Genomic DNA, 7,817 nt, shown 5'->3' with positions numbered 1-7,817 from the left:
ACATTTGACCCTACAGAGTCCGCAGACTGTTCCACATTTCACCCTACACGGAGTCCACAGACTTCTCCACATTTCACCCTACACAGAGTGCAAAGACTGCTTCACATTTCACTCTACAGAGAGTCCACAGACTGTTCCACATTTCACCCTACAGAGTCCACAGACTGCTCCACATTTCACCCTACAGAGTCCACAGACTGCCCCACATTTCACCCTACAGAGTCCACAGGCTGCCCGACATTTCACCCTACACAGAGTCCACAGACTACCCCACATTTCACCCTACGCAGAGTTCACAGACTGCTCCACATTTCACCCAACGCAGAGTCCACACACTGCTCCACATTTCATCCTACACAGAGTGTACAGACTGCCCCACATTTCACCCTACAGAGTCCAAACACTGCTCCACATTTCACCTTACACAGAGTCTACAGACTGTCCCACATTTCACGCTACACAGAGTGTACAGACTGCCCCACATTTCACCCTACAGAGTCTACAGACTGCCTCATATTTCACCCTACACAGAGTACACAGACTTCTCCACATTTCACCCTACAGAGAGTCCACAGACTGCTCCACATTTCACCCTACACAGAGTACACAGACTGTTACACATTTCACCCTACAGAGTCCACAGACTGCCCCACATTTCACCCTACACAGTCCACAGACTACCCCACACTTCACCCTACGCAGAGTACACAGACTGCTCCACATTTCACCCTACGCAGAGTCCACACACTGCTCCACATTTCACCCTACACAGAGTCTACAGACTGCCCCACATTTCACCCTACACAGAGTGTACAGACTGCCCCACATTTCACCCTACAGAGTCCACACACTGCTCCACATTTCACCTGACATAGAGTCTACAGACTGTCCCACATTTCTCGCTACACAGAGTGTACAGACTGCCCCACATTTCACCTACAGAGTCTACAGACTGCCTAACATTTCACTCTACACAGAGTCCACAGACTGCCCCACATTTCACCCTACAGAGTCCACAGACTTCTCCACATTTCACCCTACACAGAGTCCACAGACTGCCCCACATTTCACCCTACATGGTCCACAGACTGCCCCATATTTCACCCTACTGGGTCCACAGACTGCTCCACATTTCACCCTACAGAGTCCACAGACTGCTCCACATTTCGCCCTACAGAGTCTACAGACTGCCCCACATTTCACCCTACACAGAATACAGAGACTGCCCCACATTTCGCCCTACAGAGTCTACAGACTTCCCCACATTTCACCCTACACAGAGTCCACAGACTGCCCCACATTTCACCCTACACAGAATACAGAGACTGCCCCACATTTCACCCTACTGGGTCCACAGACTGCTCCACATTTCACCCTACAGAGTCCACAGACTGCTCCACATTTCGCCCTACAGAGTCCACAGACTGCTCCACATTTCACCCTACAGAGTCCACAGACTGCTCCACATTTCACCCTACAGGGTCCACAGACTGCTCCACATTTCACCCTACACAGAGTCTACAGAATGTTCCACATTTCACCCGACAGAGTCCACAGACTTCTCCACATTTCATCCTACACAGAGTCCACAGACTGCCCCACATTTGACACTACAGAGTCCACACATGCTCCCACATTTACCCTACACAGAGTCGACAGACTGCCCCACATTTCACCTACACAGAGTGTACAGACTGCCCCACATTTACCTACAGAGTCTACAGACTGCCTCACATTTCACCCTACACAGAGTCCACAGACTGCCCACATTTCACCCTACAGAGTCCACAGACTTCTCCACATTTCCCCTACACGGAGTCCACAGACTGCCCCACATTTCACCCTACAGGGTCCAAGAGACTGCCAACATTTCACCCTACAGGGTCCACAGACTGCTCCACATTCCACCCTACAGAGTCCACAGACTTCGCCACATTTCACCCTACAGGGTCCACAGACAGCTCCACATTTCTCCCTATACAGAGTCCACAGACTGCCCCACATTTCACCCTACAGGGTCCAGAGACTGCACCACATTTCACCCTACAGCGTCCACAGACTGCTCCACATTTCACCCTACAGAGTCGACAGACTGCTCCACATTTCACCCTACACAGAGTCTACAGACTGCTCCACATTTCACCCTACACAGAGTCTACAGACTGCCCCACATTTCACCCTACACAGAGTGTACAGACTGCCCCACATTTCACCCTACAGAGTCCACACACTGCTCCACATTTCACCTGACACAGAGTCTACAGACTGTCCCACATTTCTCGCTACACAGAGTGTACAGACTGCCCCACATTTCACCCTACAGAGTCTACAGACTGCCTCACATTTCACCCTACACAGAGTCCACAGACTGCCCCACATTTCACCCTACAGAGTCTACAGACTGCCTCACATTTCACCCTACACAGAGTCCACAGACTGCCCCACATTTCACCCTACAGAGTCCACAGACTTCTCCACATTTCACCCTACACAGAGTCGACAGACTGCCCCACATTTCACCCTACAGAGTCACAGACTGCCACATTTCACCCTACTGGTTCCACAGACTGCTCCACATTTCACCTACACAGGGTCACAGACTGCTCCACATTTCACCCTACAGGGTACACAGACTTCCCCACATTTCACCCTACAGAGTCTACAGACTGCCCCACATTTCTCCCTAAACAGAGTACAGAGACTGCCCCACATTTCACCCTACAGAGTCCACAGACCGCTCCACATTTCACCCTACAGAGTCCACAGACTGCTCCACTATTCACGCTACACAGAGTCCACAGACTGCCCCACATTTCACCCTACAGGGTCCAGAGACTGCTCCACATTTCACCCTACAGGGTCCACAGACTGCTCCACATTTCACCCTACAGAGTCGACAGACTGCTCCACATTTCACCCTACACAGAGTCTACAGACTGCTCCACATTTCACCCTACACAGAGTCTACAGACTGCCCCACATTTCACCCTACACAGAGTGTACAGACTGCCCCACATTTCACCCTACAGAGTCCACACACTGCTCCACATTTCACCTTACACAGAGTCTACAGACTGTCCCACATTTCACGCTACACAGAGTGTACAGACTGCCCCACATTTCACCCTACAGAGTCTACAGACTGCCTCACATTTCACCCTACACAGAGTCCACAGACTGCCCCACATTTCACCCTACAGAGTCCACAGACTTCTCCACATTTCACCCTACACAGAGTCGACAGACTGCCCCACATTTCACCCTACAGAGTCCACAGACTGCCCCACATTTCACCCTACTGGTTCCACAGACTGCTCCACATTTCACCCTACACAGGGTCCACAGACTGCTCCACATTTCACCCTACAGGGTACACAGACTTCCCCACATTTCACCCTACAGAGTCTACAGACTGCCCCACATTTCACCCTAAACAGAGTACAGAGACTGCCCCACATTTCACCCTACAGAGTCCACAGACCGCTCCACATTTCACCCTACAGAGTCCACAGACTGCTCCACATTTCACCCTACACAGAGTCCACAGACTGCTCCACATTTCACCCTACACAGAGTCCACAGACTGCCCCACATTTCATCCTACAGAGAGTCCACAGAGGCTCCACATTTCACCCTACACAGAGTCCACAGACTGCTCCACATTTCACCCTACAGAGTCCACAGACTGCCCCACATTTCACCCTACAGAGTCTACAGATTGCCCCACATTTCACCCTACACAGAGAACAGAGACTGCTCCACATTTCACCCTACAGAGTCCACAGACTGCCCCACATTTCACCCTACAGAGTCCACAGACTTCCCCACATTTCACCCTACAGAGTCTACAGACTGCCCCACATTTCACCCTACACAGAGTACAGAGACTGCCCAACATTTCACCCTACAGAGTCCACAGACTTCCCCACATTTCACCCTACACAGAGTCCACAGACTGCTCCACATTTCACCCTACAGTCCACAGATTGCTCCACATTTCACCCTACACAGAGTCCACAGACTGCTCGACATTTCACCTACAGAGTCCACAGACTGCTCCACATTTCACCCTACAGAGTCCACAGACTGCCCCACATTTCACCCTACAGAGTCCACAGACTGCCCCACATTTCACCCTACACAGAGTACAGAGACTGCTTCACAGAATACTACCAAAGGGGACCATCAAATGATCCCCAAGAAGTAATGAGCGCCTTAAAAGTAAGAAAACCAACCTCCTCCCCCTCTCTTAACTCCCTCTCCTCATTTCCGCAGAACCAAAGAAATATGAAGGGCCAGTGACGCCCCACTGAAGAACGCTCTCCTGCTGGTTCCACTCTGTACATAGGGAGCACAACACTGCTCCGTGCTGCGTGAGGCTACTATTCTATACTACACTAGTACGATCTGTGTGTTCTATTCTATACTATTCCATTCTCTACGATAGAATACGACAGCTTCATTCTATGCTATAAAATACTGTACTATCTCTTCTATTCTATTCTATTTTCTTCTATACGGAAAGGAGTTAGCCAGCTTGCTTTAGGCAGACAGTAAGGGAAGGGTCCCAGAGAGCCTCCAGCTCATGTTTTGTGCAGATAGGGGGACTTGCATGGGGGCCTCGCCTAAACATTCTCATAGCAGACTCAGGGTCCCCATGCACACGGGGGAATGGGGTGGAACCACCAGAAATGTGCTCCTTAGACAGGGAGCCCAGCCCCATCAGCTTCTATATAAAAGCCCTTGCAGTCAACTGGGAAGGGGGCGACCAGCAACCTACTCTCAGGACCCCTCTTTTCGCTGAGAGCTTAACTTTTAGCTTAATAAGTTCCACTGCACTCACTCTTCGATGTCCCCGTGCCTGTTTCTTCCTGGTCAGAGACAAGAACCTGACCCAGCTAAGCTAAAGAGCAAAACTCCGGCATCAGTGCTACAGAACACTATCCTCTGTGTTCTGTGCCATGCGACTCTACTTTCCACACCACACTACGTAATATTAATACTATGCTGTGTGTTCTAATCTAGACTGTATTATGCTATGCAATACTCCGTCATTAGTTCAACTGTATACTCTACAATACTATCCCACTTTTTCTATTCTAGACCATGTAATACTATTTGTCCTATTGTATACTACACTACATAATGTTACACTGTTTCTTCTATTCTATGCTACCCTATATGACATTATACTATTTGTTCTATTCTGCGCTACTCTATAGAATTCTATTCTGTGTGTTCCATTCTATACAATACCTTGCATCATTTTACCATGTTCCACGAAACAAGAGTAGAGTCAGTTATACTTTCATAATCTCTTTTCCAAGCTCTTACCCAGTAAGAAATGTGATGTTTTACTATGCCTCACATAAATGCACATTTCATGATAATCAATGCCATTTCCTATGGTTATAGAATACTGTCTCTATGATTCTATTGATACGGCTTCTTTGGGCTTTTCTCTAAGTCCTCTGCAGTGTCTGGTTTCCTAGTGAAAAGATGACTAAGGTCCCGATAAGATCCTACAAAACCAGCATTCACACAGGCTCACCTGTGTGCACACTGCTGGACTCCGTGTTGAAGGAGTGACAGGAAGACAGACGGCTGTCGGTGGATGGAAGGCAACAAACACAGAGTAGATTCCAGAACTGAGACATGTACCAAGGCTCTGGCACAGCTGAGGGTCGATCCCAATTCTAGCCTCTCACAGAAAGGCAGAGGAGACTTAGCACAAAGAGCATGGAACTTTGCTTTCATAAAGCAAATGCTTACCATCGACTGTGAGGAGCTCAAGGAGAAACGGCAGTAGGCTCCACTAATAACTACTGCTTTAAAAAATGGAAGGGGGCTGGCTCTCTTTTCGGACTCACCCCCCTGCACCCAGGTGAAGTAAACAGCCATGTGGCTCACACAAAGCCGGTTTGGTGGTCTCTTCACACAGATGCGCATGTCATTTTGGTGCCGTGACTCGGATCAGGGGACCTCCCTTGGGAGATCAATCCCCTGTCCTCCTGCTCTTTGCTCTGTGAGAAAGATCTACTTACCACCTCTGGTCCTCGGACCAACCAGCCCAAGGAACATCTCACCAATTTTAAATTGGGTAAGCAGCCTCTTTTTACCATCTTCTCCAACCTCTCTCACTATGGCCCGACCTCTTTCTCCTTTCAATCTTTGCGCCACTCTTCAATCTCTCCCTTCTCTTAATTTCAATTCCTTTCATTTTCTGGTAGAGACAAAGGAGACACGTTTTATCCACTAACCCAAAATGCCGGCGCCGGGTCATACACTGGGGAAGGCAGCCTTCCCTTGGTGTTTAATCATTGCAGGGACGCCTCTCTGATTACTCACCCATGTTTCAGAAGTGTCTGACCACGCTGCAGGGACGCCTCCCTTGGTCCTTCATCCTTAGTGGCAAGCCCCGCTTTCTGCGGGGGGGGCAAGCACCTCGAGCCCCTTCTCTCCCTGTCTCTACCCCTTCTCTGCTTTTCTGGGGAGGGACAAGCACCCCAAACCCTTCTCTCCTGTTTCTACCCCTTCTCTGCTTTTCTGGGGGAGGGGCAAGACCCCGACCTCTTAATTTTGCGCCCCAGTCCATTACTTCCACTCCCCGACCCCTTTCCTGCTTTTCTGGAGGGCAAGAACCCCCGAACTCCTTCTGTGTCTCTACCTCTCTTTTCTCTGGGCTTGCCTCCTTCACTATGGGCAACCTTCCACCCTCCGTTCCTCCTTCTTCTCCCTTAGCCTGTGTTCTCAAGAACTTAAAACCTCTTCAACTCACACCTGACCTAAACCTAAATGCCTTATTTTCTTCTACGATGCCGCTTAACCCAATACAAATTCAACAGTAGTTCCAAAGAGCCAGAAAATGGCACTTTCGATTTTTCCATCCTACAAGATCTAAATAATTCTTGTCCTAAAATGGGCAACTGGTCTGAGGCGCCTGACGTCCAGGCATTCTTTTACACATCGGTCCCTCCCTAGTCTCTGTTCCCAATGCAACTCGTCCCAAATCTTCCTTCTTTCCCTCCTGCCTGTCCCCTCAGTCCCAACCCCAGCTTCGCTGAGTCTTTCCAGTCTTCTTTTCTACAGACCCATCTGACCTCTGTCCTCCTCGCCAGGCCAAGTTAGGTCCCAATTTTTCCTCAGCCTCCACTAGAATCCTTTTATCACCTCCTTCCTCACACCCGGTCTGGCTTACAGTTTCATTCCTCGACTAACCCTCCCCCACCTACCCAGCAATTTCCTCTAAAAAGTGGCCAGGGCTGAAGGCATAGTCAAGGTTAATGCTCTTTTTCTTTATCCGACCTCTCCCAAATCAGTTAGTGTTTAGGCTCTTTTTAATCAAATATAAAAACTTAGCCCAGTTCATGGCCGTTTAGCAGCCACCCTGAGACACTTTTCAGTCCTAGACACTGAAAGGTCAGAAGGCTGTCTTATTCTTAAATACATTTTATTTTATTACACAATCTGCTCCCGACATTCAATAAGCTCCAAAATTAAATTCCGGCCCTCAAACCCCAAACAGGACTTAACGAACCCGCCTTCAAGGTGTACAATAATAAGTAGAGGCAGCCAAGTACCAACTTCTTTCTAAGTTGCAATTCCTTGTCCCCACTGTGACACAAACCCAGCCACATCTCCAGCACACAAGAACTTCCAAATGCCTGAACCACAGCTGCCAGGGGTTCCTCCAGAACCTCCTCACCCAGGAGCTTGCTACAAGTGCCGGAAATCTGGCCACTGGGCCAAGGAATGCCCGCAGCCCGGGATTCCTCCTAACGGTGTCCCATGTGTGGGGACCCCACTGGAAGTCGGAC

At 49.4% G+C, this 7,817-nt stretch overlaps 1 long non-coding RNA gene across 1 annotated transcript; it reads right to left on the bottom strand.

Moving 5' to 3' along the window:
- Positions 1–221: 221 nt before the first annotated feature.
- On the bottom strand, positions 222–1,166 carry LOC117091479. The gene is made up of 3 exons (XR_004440435.1): positions 1,138–1,166; positions 628–936; positions 222–419 (listed from the first exon to the last, which is right to left on the bottom strand). It is a non-coding gene; the product is annotated as an uncharacterized LOC117091479 (long non-coding RNA).
- Positions 1,167–7,817: the final 6,651 nt, after the last annotated feature.

The sequence above is a fragment of the Trachypithecus francoisi genome, unplaced genomic scaffold (assembly GCF_009764315.1).
Source record: "Trachypithecus francoisi isolate TF-2019V2 unplaced genomic scaffold, Tfra_2.0 Contig01274, whole genome shotgun sequence".
Lineage (NCBI taxonomy): Eukaryota > Metazoa > Chordata > Mammalia > Primates > Cercopithecidae > Trachypithecus > Trachypithecus francoisi.
Note: the sequence above shows the minus strand (reverse complement) of the source record. Positions and strands in the feature narration are given on the sequence as shown.